The sequence below is a fragment of the Seriola lalandi genome, unplaced genomic scaffold, assembly GCF_002814215.2.
Source record: "Seriola lalandi dorsalis isolate HSWRI2012SDOR001 ecotype SW California unplaced genomic scaffold, Sedor1 jcf7180002054425, whole genome shotgun sequence".
NCBI classification, from domain to species: Eukaryota; Metazoa; Chordata; class Actinopteri; order Carangiformes; family Carangidae; genus Seriola; species Seriola lalandi.
In genome coordinates this window covers 3,060,245-3,078,757 of record NW_019524978.1, presented here as the reverse complement: position 1 = coordinate 3,078,757, position 18,513 = coordinate 3,060,245, and positions in this window count along the sequence as shown.

The window sequence follows — 18,513 nt, the reverse complement described above, 5'->3', positions numbered from 1 at the left end:
ATTACCATTCACACACTGTAGCTTATTTTGAGTCAATCCAACACACGCCATGCACCAAATATGTATTAATCAGCAGGAGAAAATAGTCCCTGACAAATGCATTATTTCCTTCCGTTTGAGTAACATTTGCTAAAAAAGTACCCAGCTGTTTTAGGAAAAAAATTATTTGGCTATTTTACAAATTAAGCTATATTCATAACCTGTTGTTTAAGATTTACTTTCAGAAGGAACCACTGGGCCTGGGGTGACTGCCACAGAGAGGGTAGGGAAGTTGGAAAATATTATGAGACAGACATTTTTGCTTTTGGCCTTTTTGATATTTACTTACTAGAACAAAAATAGATAAAAACACCAGCACAACATGTGAATGACACTAAATATGAAATATGACTGCTTGGATTCCAATAATGTACCAACCATTAATTGTGAACATGCAACTTCTGTCAGATCTGACAGAAGTTACAGAAAACTGTCATAAAAATTACTGATACCTCAGCAAACTTTTAGCTGAGGATAGGGAAAATAGCTAGATAGTAGCTGGCCTACTGGAAATTCTCACTGAAGTCCAAATCTTTTGTATTTTCTATCTGTCTATTCCAGTTTTATTCTTCTTAATCAAATGTATTGGTACATCTCCCCACATTGAGAACACTGAAACTGAATTTTTCTTTATTTATTACCCAGCTATAATTCATATGCCATAAAAATCCTCACAAACACTTTTATAAACTCCCTGTGTCTGCTGTGTTGTGTCTCTCAGTGAAATAAATCTCATGCACGCAGAGGAGAATAGCACATGTTGGTCAGGCACCAGCACAGTAGAATCAGCCAGGCTTTTCTCTCAGTGCGTCAGCAGTCCACGCCATCACCGCTCTGACGCTGCCAAATAGATTACAGCACTGCTTAGCACCGTTGCTAGCTAGCTAATGACTCCCTACTCGCAAACTGTCTCCAGCAACTGACTGAATCGTACTCTGTATGTCCCTCTCAGCTGGGAGCTACTTTTCTTAGAGGTTTGCATCTACCTTGCCTACACTACCCCTACTGCAATCCTTGTCCCTAAACCTTAACTTTAGCTGTACTTCTAGAGTTTTAATTATTATGTCAAATTGTATGTACTTCCCTAAGAAAGATTACATCACAGAGTCTTAAACTTTGACACAACTTGGCTGACACAAAGTTCTGTTAGGTTCACAGCTCCCCAGTGGTGAAACTATGTCTAATGTGTTGGACGATGAACTTTTTTATATTATAGTTCTGCATCATAGAGCACAGACTTCCTGGAAGTCATTTTATAAAACCTGATTGATGTAACTGATATGACTATGCCCATTTTTTTTTTTATCCTCATCAGTATGTACAAGTACTACAATTCCACTGGTCTACTGTTTCTTGGGTATATGAGCATCATAGGTTAGCAATATGACAATCTATACTGTGATAAAAATGTGTCAACCAGTAGAAATTTTGTTCTACCACTTTTACAGTTTTAGCATCCCTGGTTTAATTCTTATTTCTGGGTAATTTTGCTAATCAATGAACAGAACTGCTTTATGGCAATATTAGAGTTATTTTTATTTTTTTCAATCAGCGTGTTTAAGTACCTTCATTTGTCAGGCATTTAATTCACTGAAACAACACCATGGAAGAAGAGCACTGCTAATGTCAGTTTGCAGGCTACAGCTAATTAGCTTGTTAGCTGTTGCACAGTGAACAGTTTGTGAGGTCCTTATTCTTCTTTACTGCTGCTAAAAAACATTGTCTGTCCTTGGCTTGTAAGCTACAAACCTGTTCAAATTGCATCTTCTTCCTATGCATATTAAGAAAAATATTAACAATAGATATGAAAATCTTCAATTTATGACTGAAAAGGGGATCATTATTGTGAGACTGGAGTGGACTATTATGCTTTATGCACAGAAATCTACTTAGATCTGCTTATGTACTTATGGTAATAATGTGGGTTATGGTTTATGTCGTAGGTTCAAACCCAAGTTCCCAAACTTTGGGACCGTAGAGAACAATAATAATAATCCTTTAAAAGGAGTCATTTGTGAACTTTGCAATTGCTACATAGCCAATGTCAGCATTAACATTTTCTTGCTAGGAGCTTCAGCCATCATTGCATTTACAAGACAAAAGAATATGCCCTTTGAGCAGTGCTACTTCTTCCGGGCAGCCTGGACACTGCAGTGACTCGGTATCGGAAAAGTGATAAGACAGTCTGATTGGGCTGGGGCTAGCTGATTAGCAAGGAAACTTCAGAAGAAGAAAAGAAGTGATAGAAATAGAAGCAAAACAATAAGGCTGCTTTCCAATGTTGGACACAGCTCTTGGTGAGTAAAAAAAGAAGTTTGATGCTGAACTCACAATGTTTCTTCTAGACTGGTAAGTAAATAGCTGATAATGCTAATGTTAGCTAAGTAGCAATAGCAAAACTTACAAATAGCTACTTTAAGAAGACCTTTTATCATTCAGAAGAATGACTGGTTCAACAAGAAGTAAGACTTTGCTCTGAAGTAAATGTATGATTCAATGTTAATTTGATGAATATGATATTCTCTTTGTTCAAGCAGGAGAGCTGCAACAGCTTCTGACTGCTGGCATGCACCAAGGTTATCTATAATGCCATATATACTTGCAGCTTACCAGTAATGGTGCTTTGTAAGCCATGGATTTCAGTGAGGAGTCTTACTCGATATGAATAAATAGGTGAATTTAGAATTCAGAAATAGGTTTTCAGGGTATTTCTGCATCAAATTCAGAGCACACAATCTAAACAGTGGTTGACACTTGTGAAAGAATAGCTGTAAATTATAGAGTATGTATGGGATAGAAAATTTTAGGCTAGAGAGACTAGAAAGACCTCTGACTCAAGTTAGATGAAAGGTGATGCCTGGGGAAAAAGCAACAGCCTGCCTCCTGTTTTGTGCATCAGATGTTTTGTTAAACAGGAGGCCATGAAATTGAAAGGTAAACTGACCACAAACTTGGCTACAGACATTACAGTATGTCTCAGTTTATACCCTGATTAGGTTACTTTCTGATTGAGTTTGGTTTGTTAAATCCATACAAGAGACTTTGGAGTTTTAATTACTCATAATAAAAACCTAAAAAACTAGGCTTTAGTTGCTTCATAACGGGAGTGTGGAATGAAAATGAAAAGAAACATAAAGTTGTATCAGGCCACATATGAGCACTATATTATCCTTCAATTTGATTGAAAGATGCATGAAAAATTTTTGCTGATGATGAATCTGCACGACTGTACTTTTCATGAGTGGATTGGATGTCTCAGATTCAATTGTTCAAGATCAAGATGCATTTCTTCTCCATTCTACATCAGTTTCCCCGGGGCTTGATGGGACCACATTGCCGCCAGCAAATGATTCCGTCAAAGCCTGTTCCCTGGTTTCTTGTTTTCTTTACTAGTAAACATTTGTTCATTCTTCTCAGTTGTCCAGGTTCCCAGCTTTCTAGCTTCTTCTTTTCTTTTTTCTCAATGGATCTGAGGTCAGTGTATGATCATAAGAGGCCCTGGGGTCTTAGGGTCTTGGCTAATTGACATGTCAGGGTGGGGTATTTTTCACAGTTTGATGCATCCCATAAGCTCCTGCCCTGTGGAGTTCCTCACCCTGCTTGGAGGATTAAAACCCCCTCTTAAATTATATTAATTTAGATTATTTAAGAGGAGGTTCATTCTTCCCTTATCACCTCCAGTTTCAACCCCTCTATGTGGCTTCCTCTGCCACAATGATACTTCCTCTTCCACCTCACTTCAATCCCTTTTCTGTCCCTCGTTTTTCTCACATCACATCTCACGTCTATTCCACACATCCCCTTTCTTTCCCTCCTCCCGGCCTCTCCATACTTCCCCATCTTACCTTTCTCTTCCATTTCCTCTCCTCTGAACCCGCTAACCACATAATGAGCCTCATTCAGTGGGGCTAATTGTTTTAAAAACTCCCATGTGTTCTTGTCCCTCACACAGAATTAAAGCTGCCATTGATGACAGTAAAACCCTTTTCTTTTTTGCATAGCATGCACCAAATATTGTAAGTTTAGCCACCACAGTATTTGTTTGACACAGAGGTCTTCATAAAAATATGGAAATTTAATTTAAGAAAAGATTCTGTATTCAGCACTGGATCTTGTTCTATCTGTCTTTGGTAAACTGGAGCTGCTGAGTGAACCTTTAATGGTTCACGCTGGTAGAGTCCAGACGTCTGTTGCCCCACGGCCAAATGACTGGCCACCCACAGTTTAGCAAACACACACAGTAATTTGATGTAAACTTCACTCTCGATGTCCTGAGGTCTTCATTCTATCAATTTTTTTGATTGATAGATTCTACTTCTACTGTGGAGTAAAACGTCAAGAGGATTGATAAGAAAAAGTAAGAAGACAGTAGAGATTTAGCTGTAACCACTCAACTTACAGTAGTACACACTCATACTACTGTATAACAATGCTTGGAGTGAAGTCAAGAAAAGCAGGTGCAACTAACCTCCGCCTACCTGTCTTTTTTCTCTTTTTGTGTGTAGCAAAGCGTCATTGGGGTATGCTTATGCATCTATCTGCAACGTATCTGTATATGTTTGTGTACTGGATGTGTATGCATGCACTCAATATGTGAGAGACAGACAGAGAGAGAGAGAGCGAGAGAGAGAGATCTCCAGCTGTTGCTCTATTTCCACAGAGAGGAAATATTGTCATGCCTTAATGTCTGGAAAGGAGCTCGCAGCTGGAAGGATGGAGCAAAGAGTATAAATGTGTGTTTGACTGTGTGTGAGAGAGAGAGAGAGAGAGTGTGTGTGTTTTCGTGTGTGTGTGTGTGTGTGTGTGTGTGTGTGTGTGTGTGTGTGTGTGTGTGTAAAAAGGTCTACTAATGTATAAGGAAGGCTGAGTGACTGAATGCACCTATGGGCGTGCAGTGAGTAACACTTTTTGGATTATGAGATTGTGGATCAGACCATCGTTTGTGAAAAAGTCAGTTTTCATAATGAACGAAATTCAGTTTTCATTACTATGGAGACAGTCACAAATGAACTTGTCTCGTTTTGGTACTTTGTGCTGTAAATCAATGTTTTTTCTGTTTTTTAGAAAAAAAAAAAAATTAGAAACAGGAAATGTGATTCTTCTGTTTGAGAACTCAAATCTTCATATGGAGATTAAATTTTAAAATCATTATATTCACATGGCAACTTCCGTGATGTAAAAAAAATGATGTAATTGATATAAGATGTAAATATCTTATATCAATTACATCATTTTTTATTCCTATGAACTGTGCATTGATAGTGATAACTGGCACCAGTTATGGGTGTGTGTGATAATCAAGTTGTTGAATATATCCACCCTCCCCTGCCTTAACAGGATCCATGTGTCTTCTTTCTTTTTCTATCTGCATCTCAATTTGCGTTTCTCGTTTGCCTGTCTGTCTTACACATACCACCCCAATCCCACAGAGCACACTGTACACACTCTAATTTAATAAAGCAGAGTGAATTTGACCTCTCCCAGTGGAAGCTGATTAAAGGACCACTGACTCTTGTAAGGGAGGGTCTCCTTATGTGTGCCTGATGACCACTTCAGGTTCTGGATACAGTGATAAAAATGACAACAGTTTGGGGACTTTGTGGACATGAAAAATCCTACGCTGAGTACATATATTGTGGAACAGAGGCTGGTAGAGCAGATGTAGGACGCGATTCTCGGTAGGAATGTGTGAATCATTAACTATAGACAGAAAAAGGCTTTTATTCATATTATGCCATTATATATGACTAATTTTTTCCTCTACAAATGCACATAATTTTCATGACTGATCTAACATCCACAGTAAAACCATTAACCAATGCAACATTTCTGTAATGCTGTCAATGACAATAATCAGTAATGAGGGTGGGGTGGCTTTATATTTTTGAAAATCCCCAACGGGGTAAACAGCGAAACCATCGTTGTTGGAGCAAACAATGAAGAGTGCTGGGAAAGCCCTGAGATGAAGGCAGCACTGGGCACGCACATCTTGACAACAGACATGACAGCATTCAGAGGGACCGATTCTGTTTTGTTTTATGCAAGTCAAGGAGCACCACCGCAGCTTTGTCTTTCCTGGTCGACAAAAAACCCATCAAATCTCCAAGGACTGAAATCCAGACGGAGCTGGACCAACAGAAAGAATTTTCTGGGGGTTTTTTTCTTTCTCATTTGAGCGTAAAAGTTCATTCTTGAGAACAGTATTTAAACAAAAAGTTGGTATGCTTCTTCAGGTCATGTTATTGTTACCATGGTGATCCGATAAACCAAAACACATTTGACTATCAGATATCAATGGCAGTGTGACATAGGATATTATTTTAAAAAATTATTAAATTATATTGTGTGATCTCTCTGCTTTTTACAGCAACTTTTACTTTAAAGTAAAAAAAAATAAAAAATCTGTTCATGTGGTCTGAGTAAACATTTCACTCTTACACGAAAGCATATAATCAAATTACCTTAAATTTAGAGATGCCATTTGAACAGATGCTGCATGTGAAAACTGATTAGTTAGTGAAGACCATTAACATAACTGAAGTTGATGTGTAACAGAAGATAGCTTTGATAATAACTGACACATGAAAAATAAAACTTTGAAGCTGGTTTCTAAAAATCAAAGACAGTTGAAACTGAAAGGTTTCTGATGAGCAGCTGAGGATCTGTGGACTAGTCAGTGAAGACTCAAACAACCCAGCTGCGCCTTAACATAGCGTCAATGCACAAAAACTATAAGCTGCTCCCCAGAACACGAGGGAAAGAAAGTCCTCGGCAGATCTACATAATCTAATGGAGGAATTATTACTATAATTGCATCTTTGCAATTTTTATGGCACTGCAAACTCCGGCAGACGTATCAGACTGCAAGCTGAACTGGACACTGAGAACCTACTCTCTGTATGTAGAGAGCTATATGGACCTTGAAAGGAATTTAAGCTTCCTCCTTTAGGGAAATGTTTTACAATGCAGTTAGATGTGCTTGAAAATATGCATGCACCACACATATGAATACAGTGTTGTTAGATCCAGAAATTGACCTTTTACTGAGACATTAAAGGTCACAAACCCGCTATGATACATTCTTTTCTCTACCCAGTGGCTCTTGTGTGAACATGCATGTACCACTCTCTTCTGAGCCCTCTGCTCTGGTACCAGCGCGGTCTCTTGAGGTCAGATGACTTTTCATCTCACAAATCGAATTCGGCCATTTTTCTGTTAGTGACGACAGCCAGTTTTAATAGTCACACAAACAGAAGTCACAAGGATCATCTAAGAGAGAAATATACTCGGTCCGAATGGAAGCAGGGCATTTACCAGTTACAGATGCGGTAAGGGGGCTCCGACGACAGGACTTGACTTGAAAGTCAATATGAGTGTGAGCCTTAGGTCTACCACAAGTACCCACGGCAGGTTTGAGCCAAAACAGTATATCTGTATCTGTATTTGTACACATGATGCAACATATGTAGCAGATCAGAAAGCTATGTAAGGTTATTTCTGCAGAGGTTTTGGTCATACACTATTACTGAAGTATAATGAAATGACTCATTCTAAGCCTTTCCTTTACCAATAAAACAGCAAGTAGTTCTTTGATAAGAATTTCTCAAGGCTATCGTGCTTCTAATGTAATCCAATTTCCGCTGAATTAGTCCAGTTTATCCCCCAAACAACAGCAGGGGCTTATTTACAAAACTGTCATATGATCACATGTGAAGGAAATACGCTTATTCGCCTTCTTGCTGAGAATTACGTGAGAAGATTGAGGCGGATACATCAGAGTAAAATATCAGACTGAAGGCAAGAGCTGCATTAAATACCTTCCCCTGCATCTTTACTGTACCAAGTGACTACAAGAGAAAGGGGCCTTTTTGGAGAAATGTCTGGTGATAATATTAAGTTGTTATAACTGTCTGCCCAGTGTTTAGTTCATTCAGTCATTGTATTGTGTCCAGCCCTTGTGTGTGTGTGTAATTGGTAGTATATGGAGCCAGTATATACAGACCAGTGACAAATTAAAGGAAAAAGCTGAAAAATGAGAGGCGAAACAGCACATGGTGGCCCAACACCTGATTAAGACACTTTATGTTGGTTTTAACTTTAATTTGTCACCAATGTGTAAATATACAGTATGTTCCCTCTGTGTCATTCAGTTTGGTCAGTTTTGTTTTTGGATGAGGTTACAAAGAGTTATTCAGTTGTGCTGCAGTTCGGTTTGCTGTGGTCTGAGTCAGTTTTCTTTGTTAGGTAGCTATGTTAGTTGATAATTATCTTTACTCTCATTTAGGCACCTTTTTTGAAATCTAAACTCTGTGGCTTGTCTTGCTGCTCAGTCACTGACAGGCTTGAGGAATAAATTGTAAAATGTCCTTTCAAGAAATACGTGATGCAATATGGCATCGATTATGCGCCAGATTTGTAACTCAAGCAAACCATAGCAGCTCTTGTGTGATTGCAATATATTTGTGTATGCACTTTTACGGCTGAAGGACATTGGCATAAGTGTGGCTCATGATGATGAGTGGCTGTTAAGTTGCATTTGTCCGCCAAGAAAAGCTCTGTGAAAATTTGGCCATTGGTTTTGAGAGGAAGACGTGCTGTAACTGTTGTAACTGTGCCACAGCCAAATCCATCAGCTCTCTCATAATCTCTCTCTCTGTCACCCACATATTGTTTAGCCTTTACCCATTAAGATTAAATCATGAAATAACTATTCACGTGTCTAAATGATCCCATATTTGGTGTTCAGGAGAGACGATCGCTACTCTGGAAAAAGAGACACATGTTGCTCAGAGAAACGTATCAAAACATAAAACTGTATCAATGATCAGGAAGTGATTACATTGTGTCATAAGAATTAAAAAACTTGGCTTTGAATGCACATGCAGAGTCATCACATACAGCAAGATGGAATATAACGGTTCTGTTTCTCGAATAAATAATGTTTAAGAACTAGGTCTAAGGAATTAAGAGTTAAGGAGATAGAAGTCAACACAGACAGTATATAGTATATCAAATACTCATATGCAAACACTCTCATACAATTATACACCCTCTCTTTGTTCTCAGTGCAGAATTCTCAGAGAAGTCAAGAGTCCTTAGATGAGGTCTGATGAAACAATGACTCAGACAGAGAGATTATGTCGATGAGATTGTAGAGCAGTTTCACTTGGTTGATTGTTTAATGTCCAACAATGTGTTACAATGATCCTGGGAATCGCTGGTGTGGTTCATGTTATTTTGACTCCCTTTTGGAAAGGATGAAAGGAAATGAGTCAGAAATACAAGACTGAGCGGATGAAGGACTAGAGGTCCATTACATTTGATGAGGAGAAATACTGAAGACAAAAAATAGAACATAATTTTAATATCTTTTTTGGACACTACACTTTCGATTGGAGACCAGCCGATGACCTATTCAAACTGCCAAAAAAAGTAAATAAAGAAATGGAGAAAAATAACTGTTTATCTTTATCTCACTCTTTAAGGAGTAAAGAGATAAAAGTGTTTGGCTCATAGGGAGGTGAAGACGGGAAGGCCTCAGAATCTGTGCTTCCATATTCCTAAGGTCAGACATGCTTCATTGCCACTGACACACGACACTCATGGAAATCATATATTTAAAACTGAAAAAACCCAAAAACTAATTAAAAAAGTGTTGAAGAATATGATCACCTGAATGTGCAATTATCTACCTAGCAAAAAGTGTTGGGGCTGCGTCTTGTAGGATCTGAATTAAATCTGAGGATTGTTAATCACAAAGTTTGATCCATAAAGTGCAGGATGATACGTACATGCAGCCAGGCTACACATCAAACTGCACATATTAAGAAAGGCGCAACGTGTCTCTTTCTTGAACCGCCTTTCCCACCCTCTCTCTCTCACACACACATATAATACACTTTCACGCACACACACACACACACTCAGGGCAGGCAGTGGACTGGCTGTTGATTTAGTGTTGCCAGGGGAACGCGGGATTCAGGGATTCTGTGCTCCAGATGTTTCATGAACAACAAGGGGACTTCCTGGTTCCTGGAGGACTGAAAGTGAACGTCAGCCTTGTGTGTGTGTGTGTGTGTGTGTGTGTGTGTATCTGTGTGTCTATGTGAATGCATTTCTGTGTTCTTTAAAAGCTTACAGTGCTCATCAGCTGTAACTTTGCCAGCATGTGTGTGTGACATCAGAAAAGACGTTTGTCAAACCCATCCCCGCCCAGTAGTACAGGACGTTTTTGTCTCACTCATACAAGCAGGGAAGTGTAAATCATAAATTGTAACACAGAGAAAGAGAGAGAAAGAGAGAGAGAGAGAGAGAGAGAGAAGAAAGCCTTTGTGTGAGAAATGAAAAAAGTTTGAAACAGAGAGAAAGTTTGTCTACAGTCTCGCCTGTTAGAATTTCTTAAAACGTTACTGTTTGCTGCAGTTTACCAATGAATCACATACATAACATATTTTAGTCTTGTGCATTTGCTTCTTGTTAATTTCTTTTATCAATACAGCACCACTTTCCAAAATTATGTCCTAAGTTTCCTACCTGATCTAATGTATTTGAATATAAATTCAAATTGGTTTTTATTGTTTTTAAATGCTATTTTAATGTCATCTATCCATCTTTCCATGCATCTGTAAAGCACCTTGTGTCTGAATGGTGCTATATAAATAAACTTGCCTTGCCTAAAATATCATCTTCATTACATTTCTCCTTTAGCAGTTGATTATGTTAATGAAATGAATGGGCTTTAAGTAAGCATCACAGCTGTGAGCTAGTTTTAAACTGAAGACATTTGCTTGCATTGCACAGAGGACTATGTCTGTTTGAAGCTGCAGATCAATGTTATTAGATAGATAATAGATAATTCAATATAATCATCACCCAACTCTATCATTTCCCTCAGCTCTATGTCACATTGAGGTGTCTTTTAGCAAACTGTTCTGGTCTTCCAGCCTGCAACTCTACTGTTTGGTTCACTCTCACCATTGGAATCAACGTTGCTTTCAGCAGCATCAAACAGCTGGGATCTTTTTCAATGAAAAAGCTCTAAATAACCGACTGTACACTACCCGCTGAGTGGCAGCGAGAGAAAATTGGCAACTAGCTGGTGAACATAGTTGAGTATTTAGCAGCTCAGAAGTTGGTGGAGACAAAAACAGATTTGAAAGCAGAGTGATTATTGGAGGTGGCCATTAACGCAACTCCAAATAAATACTAATGTTCCTCTGCGTCTGCTGGATGTGTACATGGGAAAAAATTGCTAACATCTTTGCTTTATCAACTTTGGAAGGCAACAATTTATCTTATGGCGGCAGGTGTACCGGGCCTTCATTGTCATGGTTACAATAATAAACATGTGGTTAATTTTGTGGAACCAGCAGTCTCCTGTGTGAAAGTCCTGTGTTTAGTTGACCCATCCATCCACCCCAACCCTCATCCTCCTGACGCAGACTTTATTGCTCTGTGTATTACGGCTCTGTTAGGAACCGCCTATTAGCATACCGCCTACTGCATACTAAAACATAAATTCAATTAAGCATCCTGTTACCAAGCTGATTGTTTGACACTAACGTATACAGCCAGTATCCCAGGATGCATTTTGACCAACCAGCAGCGACAGCAAGTGGCGGGGATTTTAAAACAGGCTGAAAGCTGAACCCAAGTGGACAGTAAATCAATTACTGCAGTCTTAAACCAGTACTGGTATTATGTAGTGAATTTTACCTGTATGGTTTGTTTAAATAAAATCAACAATATATTTTATTAATGACTCAGCAGAAAAAGTTTGATGGTAGCTAGAAAGTAAAGTTCAGAGAATACATAGCTGAAGTACAATTCACTTTCTCTAGTATGTACATGTAGGTGCGACATACTGTCTGACCATAAAAGAAAATCTCACAACAGTTTGTATTTTAAAGTGATCCAAAAATTGCTTTTTTTTTTTTAAAAAGAAGTAAACACCTGTCCTCTCTTTTTTACCAGAGGTAGATTGACACCTGGCAGCTCAGGCCAACATGACACATTGTATAATAACGCTAACCAGACATACCTTTGACCTTTTGGTGTTCTCTGACGAGTTTCTTTTTTCAGCAGGACTCCAAATTCAGCAGCATTTGAAAACCTTACAGCTGGAGCCCATGCACCTTTTTTTTCAGAGACATAGTCCATTAAACACTCTGTATATACATTATTCAGACACCTTTGACTAGTGGCCAAGCACACCCTATAGGAAAATCTTTACACACATTTCTCCAATTGCATGACACTTAACAGGAGAGAAAGTACCCAGAGAGTTATCCAGTGCTGGTCACTGTCTCTTCATCATCTAAATGATCTGTACATGTAGAAATACCACTTCTTTTTTTGATATATTGATGCGTCATGACAAATATTTCTACAGTTCCCAGGACAAGCAGTCACCCAAGCATCTACTGAACGAGGCCAGCAAAGAATAAAGATATGTTCAGTGGACTCAGCCTCTTTCTGGACTCATTTCAGGGACTGAAAGATAATCTTGCTGCGTTCAAACCACCGGGACAGAGACTGTCAGAGAAGATCTGTTTGTGTGTTCACACTGATGGCTCCACAGAGGACCTGCTTGTCTAAAACCTACTTCTCAGGAAAGTCTGTGTCTAAATGCAAGAAGGAAGTCAGACAAATTACAGGGTCAAATAATGCATTTAAATAACTGGTCATTCACTGCTGATTTTTAGCTTGTGAGTCAGTGTGTGTGTGTGTGTGTGTGTGTGTGTGTGTGTGTGTGTGAGATCATGGCAAAATGTGGTCCTGGAGACACCTCCTGCGGGAAATTCCACAGAGTAACAGGTGTTTATATGTCTGTCTGTGTGTGGACAGATTTCTGTCATCGCAACAGCATTGGTTTCGTTTCAATTCAATTCAATTCAATTCAATTCAATTCAATTCAATTCAATTCAATTCAATGCCTTTATTGTCATTGCACAGTGTACAATAAAATGAAGATTCTCCAGAGGTCCACACAGTAAACATAACTTCACAGACAAGTAGACACATAAAACAAACAATGAATAGTATAAGAACAGAGGGTATAAAAGCAGAATAAGTGCACTCAGTTATATATACATATATACAGAGGTAATATTGCACTGCATGCATTGATAGTATTGCACATTTAGGATATTATTACACGTGTACAGGACATCACTTGGGTTGTGTACATATTATAGCCTGATTTTTCAGCAGTTGTTACACTCCAGAAGCTTGACTCTTGTTCTTCATGTAGCTGCTCCTGCTATCTACACTGAATCTTGTTGTTAATCTGTTGTATGTTTTGATGAAAACTTATAATACTGTGTATGACCTCTTTCTAATCAAGTGTGATGTTGATCTAAATTCCAACACTGCCAACACCATGCTCACTGGGACACTTGCATGATCAATGATTTACTCTATATTAAAAAACTGAGCAGGAAAACGCGGCCTGGTCGAGCTCCAATACTGCTCTAATGCTTAGAAAACAAAGTCTGATTAAGTTTATTACAGTGTTTGTATTGTGGTTCAAGTCCAGCTCAAGCTATTCATCACAGGACATCTCATATCAAAACAAATGGGTCTGTCTTCCATCACTGTCAAGAAGTTTTAAAAACAGCATATAATGATTTCAACATAGTGTGAGAGTTTTCTGGGTCCAACTGGATGAGAGTTTACACCGTCTTGGACACTAGTGGTGGTGTTCAGCGCTCAAGACAATATGTTATATAAAAACATAACGGTAGAGACAGATTTCATTGCAAGAAAAGTTGACTTCTAATAGCTTTATTTTACTTTAACTGACTGCAGACATCTGAAAAAGTTTAATCCCAGTTCTTGAAAAGTTTCAGAAGGGCTTTATAAAGAAACAACAAAGAGACTTTAGTACCAATCCACCCCTCCTTCGGATCCAAGATCACAGCAACACACAGCTGAGAATCAAACCGCTGACTACAAATCAAACTGCCTTTTAATCCATCCACCGTCATTTCTTCTGAGCTCATCTATGAGCTGTTAATTCCCCTCTGAATTGCAGCAATTTTTAATATGTGGTGTTATCTTTTTTTTTCTTTTAATCATTTCCTTTTCCATAATGATTTAAATCCAACGTCCAAAATGAACTTCAGACAAGGAACAAAGGCATGCTCCCGGAAAGTGAAGTGTATGGGAAGAGAGGAGGGACAGTGAGATAAAGACAGAGAGGAGACGAGATAAAACTCTTTTACATACCAGCTTGTTACACTCTGAAAAAGGTGGACTAGAATTTTACCTTTTGCACTAAAGACGCTTTCACGTTTTCCCCCTTTTCCAAACAACATATTCTCCTGTTGCACAGAGATCTAAACATCTGGGCAGTATTTCATCCTCAGTCAGCTCAGACTTACTGAATGCTGCTTGGCACACAAAGTACAGCTATAAAATCAAATGTCATGTCCCGCTAAACAGTTATCCATCTGAAGTCTGTCGTATTCCTGTCTTCAAACAACTTCTCATTTTACCTCTTAATTCAGATCATGGATAATACATTGAATACATAGATAAAAAGAGTGAAGTAAGTTCTCTTCATTCCCAAGTATGGGTGCAGTAGGTGACTTTCCCAAAAGCTCAGTAACATTTGAAACGCTTGGTCCTCCATCCCCTGAACAATAGACTGAAAGAGATCAAGGCACTAAATCTGTTTGGGAAAATCACCCCTGCTCTCTCTCATCCTCACCTTACCAAGTCTTACCATGTTACTTAACAGCGGTGTTCAGTATTTGTTTCTGTAGAATCTTTGTTGATGATGAAATTCCTCTGTGATATGAAAAACATTTACAGTAACTAACAGATGCCCCCCCCCCCGTTAATAATCATTTGGAGTATTTTCTTGTGGCGCTTGAAACTATTTTCTTTCCCAAAACTGCATCCATGACCTGTAACAGTATTATGAATATACATAAAGTCTTTGGCAGCACTTGTGTACACGTTCGAGAGAAGCCTTTGCAGCGGTTTGAAGTGGTGATCAAAAGAATAGATTTCTGAATATCATGCGGTCTTCTTTTTATCCTACACTGGGTCAGAAAACATTTCCCCTTGAAAGCATGTGGGTAACAAGTGGCCACATTTCAAAATAGATTGGTTCAATATTTTCTTTTATTTCTTAGCCAACAAAGGTAAGTAACATATGGGGCACACGCAGTGCACAAGTTGTCAGTGTAGCAGTCAAGGGGCAAAGCAGGCCCTTGAGGCTGTGACACACTTAAGCTTTAGGACTGCTGGTCGGCTTTGGTGTTATTCTAGACTAAACACTCAGAAAACCACAGCAGATACAAACAATTTCAAAGCCAGCACAACACTGCAGTGTGTGTGTGTGTGTGTGTGTGTGTGTGTGTGTGTGTGTGTGTGTGTGTGTGTGTGTGTGTGTCTGAGATAGGCAGACGGGGACATGGAGAATGAAATGAAGGAAGTTTGTGTGCCACAATCTCAGTGGATAAACTAAAGCTTACAGCTCTGTTAACTTCAGTGAGGGTGACTAACTCCTATATATTTCACATTCTCTAAATATGAGAAAAGGTTCCTATCAAACATATTATCAATGATCACATTTTTTGACATGTATTATAATTTGTTTTCCATGTTTTATGGATGAAGATTTTTGTCCTGTTGAAAATATTCAGCGGGTTTAATACTGACACACTGAAGGAGACACAGAAATTGCATCTCTGCCCAGTTCTACTAAAACTTGCTCAAACTCAGAAAGTAATTTCAGAGTAAAGGAATTGAAAGTAAAAGTTTGATTTTAACATTCATTTCGATTTGATATCTCAACCACAAGTACCACAGTAACTGAAAAGCCACGCAGCAGCCTTACTCTAATGTCATAGTTCAAACTGTTAGGCTACTTAAATATGCACCTCCTACTCCATCCAGTCCCTCCTTCTCTCCCAGCCTGTAATGCAGACCAGAGTTTTTGGCATGGAATCTGCCTTTGTGGGAGAAACCAATTCAAACATCAGTGCTTCAAACAGGCACATAGTTTTACACAGATTCCCATGATGCAATATCACAATCGATCACACATGTTAACAAATCAAAAGCTGATAAGTGATGCTGAAAGACATTCACTGCCAGGAGAGGAGTGGTGCGCAGTTTATAGAGTGACAGAGTACATGCAACGAGGAGAAAACCAGTGAAGGTTCATGTACCACAACTATACTATACTATACTATACATGAGGAAGGTATGATCCTTGTTGATCCTTTGTCTAAATAGAGTATCTATGTTTCAAACTATCAATTATAAATTTAGTCAATTTCTAGTCTGTAAATGAAAGAAATTGAGATCTCTGACTCATACAAACTTGACTTTAGCATCATGATCAACCACAGATTATGGGTAAAAGTTGAAACCCACTTACTAGTTAAAAAATTATTTTTCAATTAAAAAAATATTTCTCTGGAATTCTCAATGCTATTCTTTGAGCTAAATATGAAAATTTATTTATATAGACATCTCATTTTCTGATGTATTGTGATGAATTATTTATTACATTTTGAAAGGAATGGTTCGATATTTTGGAAAACACGTTGTGCTCTTAAGAAGAATTAGATGAAAAGATTGACACCACTCTCATGCATGTATGTCCAGCTACTGCTAGAAACTGACTGACTGCTTAGGTTAGTACAAAGAAAGCTTGGCTCTACCAGCACCTCTAAAGTGCACTTAGTTAACATATTATCTCATTTGCTTAATCCATACCATAACCAAAGTGTAAAAAAATGCTGGCCAGATTAGCTGTTTCTCTTTGCTTCCAGTTTTTGTGCTAAGCTAAGATAGCCAGTTCTTAGCTCTAGCATGGGAGTGGTATCAATTTTCATCTCATCTACCTCTCGGCAAACACAACGCATTTCATAAAATGTCAAACTGTTCCTCTAATTTCTCCCCTTACCCATCATCTTCTAGACCATTTCAATTTTTGTTCATGTTTTCATGTTTTCATATTTCTATGTCCACATGTAAATAAGTGTGTAGAAGTCTTGCCTTCGTTGAAGTGTACTGCAGGTTAATGCAGTTTATTTCACAAAGTCTTAAAAGCCGTTTTCTTAGATACAAACTCAGTATCAGTCTCAACACATGTTTATGCACTACACAAAAAGCCAGCAAAATTTTTACACAAATACATAAATGCACGTCTGAAACATAAATGCATAACTATACTGAGTCACTGAATTTGAATTTAATGTGGCTGTTAGAAAACTTTCCAAACATCAGCTGTCGAGAGTCTGCACTCCCACTAAACGCACTCAGCCACTCTGAAGACCCATTTCCTGGTAATCACGTGTGCATGAACATGCTTGTGTAGTGTGACTCCCCTTGTATGTGTTTTTAAGTGAGGGAAGCATGTGAGTATGTGTATGTGTGTGTGTGTGTGTCTGTGTTTGGGAAGGGCCGTTGTAGGGGTTGCTGTGTCTAAACGCTTTCTCGGGTTCAGCCCTAACACCAGCAGACGTCATGACACCATAATCACCCTCTCACACACGTGCATGTACACCCCTTGAAGCAATGACATGAACCTGTAAAATAAAATGAAAACATTCAAGGCCGCAGGCGGAGACGTCACATTTTGGACAGGAGCTCTGGATAACACTCAAGTTTTAGAAGTGTAGCCTGAAACCGGGGAAAACATTTGTCATGGTAGCACAAAAAAGTCAACAACTCTGTGTCGATCGATTTTGGTATTGACTGGTTAACAAACTGGCATACAGTATCTTTGTCTGGAATAGTCACATTTCAGGCCACAGCTGTGGGAGATTCCACTATCAACTACTATCAACATTTGTTTTGTATGTTGAGTCATGGCATATTGTCCCTACTAATACCAATATTCCTACCAAATTCTTTACCATTGCCTGGATCATATCACTCATGCTATCTGAAGCAACATGCCCAAACAGACGCAGCCCATTTCATTTTTAATGCAATGAATTTCTGAACACCCGCTGACTGTTAGGTGGAAAATTATTTGTGGGATATGGTGGAGTTTGTCCACATATATTTCAGGGTATATTATATCTATTCATGACATATTTCTGCTCATGCTTTGTAGCATTGCCTATCCCGGCTGACACTGGATGAGAGTCGGATACAACTAACTAACGGATGGATAACTGTGGTAATAGTTTAACATGGGAGTCTATGAGGATTGACTCACTTCTGGAGGCAGCCTCAAGTGGCGGTTTGAGGAACTTTGTTTTTGGCACTTCAGTATTGGCTTTATATTTGAGCCTAGCAGGTTACAGCTCGGATACAACCTGGACAGGTCACCCGTCTATCACAGGGCTGACACATATGGACAGGAAACCACTCACACTCATATTCATACCTATGGGCTAACCAAGATATATTGAATGAGTAATTTAGATAATGTGCATTTTTGTATCATATTACATATGTGATATTATGTGAGGCATCAGCTTTGTGTAGGTACTGCAGGTA